Genomic DNA, 6065 nt, shown 5'->3' with positions numbered 1-6065 from the left:
AGCCACCATCCTCTCCTCCCTCCCTGCTCAGCTCCAGGAGCATCCTGAGCGTGTCTGGAGCCCCACAGCCGCCGGAGCTCAGCCCGGGATCGCCCCGGGCCCCGCGGCTGTGCCTGTCCCGCTCACGGGGGACGTCGTCCTTTGACGAGCCGATAACGGAGCCTGCCCTGCGCCTTCCTACAGGTAGCCGGAAAGTTTTATTCGTCACCGGCTGCTGGAAAGGTCACGGCGTCCTCCTCCCCCTTCTATTTCTGGCCCGTGCCCTTTCTCCGGCAGACGGAAGCGCTCCGGTGCTCCGGACCCCGGACGCGCCGTCTCGGTGCGGCCGCGGCCCCGGCGCCGGTCCCGGGGGCGGTGGGAGAGCTCCGAGCAGGATGATGCTCCGTGCCTACCCACGCCGCCCGGGCTGCTCAGGGTCCAGAGAAACCGCTGCAGGGCGGGGGGAACCGTGTGCCATCGGCTTCACGGCAAAGAACGGGAATTGGGGGATGCTGCAGCATCACCGTGCTCCAAAGGCGGAGGAGCGGGTGTCACAGGCACCGAGACGCTCCCGAGGCTGCAGCAGCCGGTGCCGTGCCTGGAGCGGGCTGCCAGCGCTGCAGCGGCGAATGTGGGTCGGGAGGGATCGCAGGAACCCCGCCCGGGCTCGGTCCTTCAGCACACACACAGGCTGGGCAGGCACCGGTGATGGGAAGGAGAGTCACGGCAGCATTCCAGCACTGGGGAAAGATGGGCTGTGCGATGCTCCCGGGTTTTACTGCCGCCACCCAAAATTGAGGAGCGAAAAAGGAACACCCCTCGCTGACAACAGGAGACCAAAAAAGGGGATTCACCCTTAAAACTGCCCTTTGCTCAAACCTTGCAGGTTTTTCCTAACTCTGAGAAATACCAAAACCTTCATTTGAGCTCTTCCTAGGGGCCAGGCAGGATCAGCGCAGGGATCTACCAGCCTTCCCAGCCGCTGTGGCCTGGGATCACCCTGGACCCAGCTCTGCATGCATGGGTTGACTTTCAGCACAGAAGGAGCCCTGGAGACCCTTTGTACCCCAGAGGGGAACCCCCGTTACTGCTCACAGCATCCCAGCGTGTCCTGGGAGGGCTGGGAACCCAGGAGGAGCTGCAGAGGAGCCCAGCTCCCCTTCCCAGCCTCCCCAGTTTGCCCAGGCAGAATTGCACCCCTCACAGTACAGAGCCTTTTCCAGCTCTGGGCCAACCTGAAGAAGGTTAAGAAAAGCCCTGGGGAGTTTTTTCATCCCTCTTTGTTCATGGAGCAAAGATATTCCCAGCCCTGAATCTATAGATTGGCCCTTAAACTACAACAATCTCCGGGGAGCAGAGAAACAAACGTAGATTTTGGTTGCGGTTTGTTGTGTTTTGTGGTTTTTTTTCTGTTTCTTTTCCTACGCAGACAGTCTTTGCCCAGGAGGGGTTAGCATGAAAAATGCATGTGGGGATTGGGGGGGTGGGGGCAGTGGGAGGAAGGAGCTATCGATCAAGTATCTCTGAAAGCCACGCAGCTGTGCCAGCCCCGCTGCCTCTGCCAGCCCTTCCCGGCGCTCCCGGGGCCGGGCTCGGTGCCTGCAGTGCCGGGGTTGGGATTCAGGGTCAGGAAACCGCCCTGGATCCCGCAGAGCGATCGGATCCTCGGCAGTCCCTGCCCTGTGTGCGGCTCCCTCCATCCAGGCTCGCAGCTCGCTCCCTGCTGTACGGCAAGGCAGGAATGGGGCCGGTCCCTTTTCCCCCAGATCCAAGGGATTCTCCTCCCAAGCTCCACAGAGCCATAAGGAGGATCTGTGGAACGTCAACAGCTCTGCCCTCTGTGCCCGTCAACCTTCCTGCCTGCCCCACACCTCGGTACCACTCTAATCAGAAATAATTATAATAATTGCAAATAATAATGATCCTGAGCCTGATGCAAACAGGGACACAGCCCCAATTCGAGGGTGGGCTCCAAGGCAGGCAACCAAGCACGAAGATGGGTGTCCCAGCCCATCTCCCGGACCAAGAAGAGCAAGCTGAGGCACCTCCAGATCCAGCAAGAGCTGGTGCTGGCAGGAGATCAGGGACACATGCCTTTCTCTTGGCTTAGGAGCTGTGCTGTGTCTGGTTCCAGCAAAGCTGGTGCTCCCAGCAGGGTTGGTGGTTCCTACAGGCAGTGCCCTCACAGCTGTGTCCCTGAGAGACCCAGGGTACAATCCCTGGATCAGGGTAAGGCACTGCAGGGGTAAACCCTTCTCCAGATCATGCTCATTGAGACAGGAACATCAAGAAATGCCACTGGAGTGGACACTTCATGCTATTGAAGTCTCCCCCACCAAACGAAACACTGCTAGCCAAAACCAGTCTGGAGCCTGGGAGAACCAGAAGGGCTGATTTTAGGCATCACCTTGGCTGAAGTGCCCCAAAATGTGAGATTTAGGTAGGGTGGGAGAGGAGAAAAACAGTGAGGAGAGGGATTATTTGATCTCATGGTGTGGGGGGAAAAATCCTGACATCTTTGCTTCTGCCTCTGGCTGGGCACTAGTGTATGGCACTGGGGCCTCCTGCTTTACCAGCAGCACCAGGATGCACACCTCGCTGTGTGCACGGCTGGAGATGCCCATCCTGAAGGCAATCAGGTGTGCTCAGGTGGGGTTATGGACCCAGGGTCTGCCAGGTGGGGCCAGAGATGTGCTGAGGGCTGGCAGGGAGTCGAGGAGTGCCTGGCGTGGGGTTGGTGATTGGGGCCAAGCTCTCCCTCTGCTGCCATGAGCTTTTCCTGAGCGAGGGCTGGAAATCTGAGGGCTCCCAGGAGCTCAGCAGGGCTGGGATCAGGCAGCACAGGGCCTCGGGGCTCGGGGAGTCCCCTGCCCTTGGCTCGGAGCACAGCAGATGGGAGGAGAGAGCACCTCTTCCCCAGCACCCAGGGTGCTGCTGGGTGAGCCTGGCCCAGTCTGGGTGCTGTGCTGGGGACACGGCCGTCCCCTCCCGTCCTGGCAGCCACGGGGCTGGCTCTCCTCACAGAGGTGCCTCTGACTGCTGCAGGTCCTCTGAGTGCCCTTATCTAAACACAATCGGAATTACACCCAGTGGCTGGTTCTGATGCTCCCCTGGGTTGACCCTTCCTACGTGTACTGGGGCACTGCATCGAGCGCTGCCCCTGCACGGGGCTGACCCAGGGACCCAGAGATGGGGAAACTGAGGCACAGAGCAAGGGAACATCCTCAGCCTTGCACCCACAGAGCAATTTTATCATCTCTCAACTTGCTGGGGGGGTATAAGCTCAAATGCTCAAATATTCGTTTTAACGATTTTGTCCATCTTTATCCAGATTACAATTACAGAGTCTCTTTAGTCTGGGACTGCCAGGGCTTATCCAAGACTGGCAATTCATGGAGGGGCCCCAGCCCCAAACACAGCCAGGGCTCCTCAACCCCCACATCCCCACCAGGCACAGCCGGTACCCCAAAGCAAACAAACCCTCCGTGCCATGAACTCGGCGAGGCCCCGCGGAGCTGTTGCTAGGATGATTTTCCATTCAGCGGGACCCGAACTATCCCCGGCTCGGAGCCTGCTCCCCCTCCGTGGGGATGCCGCAGCAGCCGGGCTGCACAGACCCCCCACACCCCCCAAACCCTCCCTTGCACACTTCGGTTCGTGTTTCACCCCCTCGCTGCCTCCAACCCACACCCCCCCGTCAGTCCCAGCTGGGAACACTTTCCCTTGCAGAGGAAATTCCAGCGCAGGAAGGTGAAGGCAGCCAGGCAGGCGCTGGAGGCGGCGGGCTGAGCAAAAGTGCTTTTTAAAGTTGTTTGACGATTCCTTTTTCTGCTTTGTCGAAGGCAAAGGGAGCCCAGCGGGGCCGGGTGGGATGGGACAGTGCCGGGCGGGAGATGCCGCAGAGCAGCCGGGCGGGATCCAGGCGCTTCCCGCAGCCCAGGCGGACCTCGACAGCGATTAATGCGAGTGAAGGACCGCCGGCTGGCCCGGGATGCTCTCCCACTCATGGTCCCTATTTGCAGGGACAGAGGCTGAGGCTGGGCTCTGCCAGATTCCATCTGCCACTCTCTCCACCGCTGTCCTGAACTCCACTGGCACCAAAAATGCTTTAAAAATCCCCGCTGACAACAGCAATAACAGCCCCCATCCCACCTGCCTGCACGGCAGCGGCCACGGAGCAGGTCCCTCGCAGCTTCCCCCTCCCTGGGACCCCTCTGCGAGAAGGAGGCGAGGGGCACTTACCTGCACACGGAGCCCTCTGCCCTCGCCGCGGCTCCGCTGCGCCTGATGTTCGCTCTGTGCAAGTGGGAAGCGCTTTAGATCGTGCACTAGGTTATATATTGTCTGCAAGTCTGGCCCTAGGGCGTCCATCAGTTGGTCTTGCTTTGCTCCTGCCCCTATATGGAAGATGCATCACATGCTCCGCGGCTCCCAGCTATCCGCCTGGCGAAAGAGGAAAAGAAGAAGGAGAGGAGAAAGGGGGAAGAAAAAAATTAAAAGGATCTTCATCACCATGAAAGAGGCAGGGAGAATCTCTCAGTGGAAAACCCACCAGCCAGAAATCCCTGCCTGACCTGAACTTTCCCTGCTCTCCTTCTGTTATCCCTGGCTCCCAGTGCCCCTTTCATCTGCTGTTCAAGGCCGGGGAGATGTGAAGGTGCCTTCACCTTGATCACTCTCCTGCCTGGCCTCCGAGCAGGTGAGGGGCTGCAGCTTCTGCCGAGTGCTGCCGTCCACCTGCAGCTCTGCAGCACTAAATATTTATCCCTCCCCAGCCGTGCCCCCGTGCTGCCAGGCAGGGCAGGGATGGGGCACCCCCAGAACTTCCCAAACATCCTGCCCCAAACACGCTGAACGTCCTGGGGCATCAGGGCCATCACACGGGGGCAAAGTTACTGAGGTGGCATCTCCTGGAGGGGGGCTGGCCAGGAAAGCTCTGTGTGGTGCTTGGAATGGGGGCTGCTTCCCTCACCCACCCCGGGGAAAGGGGCTGGTGGGAAGCTCCCGGCACAGTCAGGCGTGAGTGTCCTGGACACCACCGTGCTGGGGACAGAAAGGACAGGCAGGAGGCTGCTGCACCTCCTGTCCTGCCAGATGTCCCGATGGTCTGAGGACATTTCTCCAGAAGCAGCAGGAGTTTCCTCCCTTTCCCTGTCTCACCTCCCCAGCAGGGGTGCCCAGCTGGTTGTGCAGAGCAGAGGCTGCAGGAATCTCAGCTTCATCATCTTCTGCACCAAATCTTACCTGGTGTCTTCTCAATCCTCGGCATCAGTGCCACCACCCACCAGCTCCCCAGGGCAATGTGCAGCTCCTGCTTTCGCACTTGCCTCCTGTGTCTCCAGGCTGGGAGCCCAGCAGGGCACATCACTCTCCTGTTGTGGGTAGGGCATTCCTGGCTGGAGCCTCTCTGGGAAAGCCTTGGCCTCCCTGTCCTCAGAAAGGGAACATGGGGTGGTGATGTCCCTCCCAAATCCAGTCATCCTTGGGGCCTGATGTCTTCTGGTGCTCTTGGTCACATAGAGCACAGATGGGTCATTTCTCTGTCTGTGATGATGGGTTCCTGTTTTAATTTCTAATATGGTGTGGGGGTTTATGTAGTGCTTTCATTTGTATTTTGTTAAGGTTCAAAACCTAAGAATTCTTCATCAAAAATTTCATTTCTTCTCTTCCCAAACATCCCAGCCTTGGCTGAGCTGACAGTGTGTTCCCAAGATCCCAGACCCTGCCCACAAACCTGCATCTTCTTCTGAACTGCATTTCTACCCTTTTCAGAAATAGTGGGGGAAAATAATTTTGTGTTACACCACTTAATTGAAGCAATACTGGAACCTTGGGTACACTCATAGCTGAACCTGGGTGAGGGATTCCCATCTTCAGGTGGCACAGACGTGGGGAAATTGAGGTGGCATCTGGTAGGACCTCTAAATACAGGGCATCTTGAGCTGAGCCCCATGAGATCATGAGCAAAGGTCTCCTTATAACACCTTAGGAGCTGAAGGGCCAAGGGTCAGCCTACACTGAAGGGTTTTTCTGGGCAGAAGTCATCTGGAATCATAGAACCATGGAACATCCTGAGCTGGAAGGGA

Source organism: Taeniopygia guttata, chromosome 14 (assembly GCF_048771995.1).
Source record: "Taeniopygia guttata chromosome 14, bTaeGut7.mat, whole genome shotgun sequence".
Taxonomy (NCBI): Eukaryota; Metazoa; Chordata; class Aves; order Passeriformes; family Estrildidae; genus Taeniopygia; species Taeniopygia guttata.
This window is presented reverse-complemented; position numbering follows the sequence as displayed.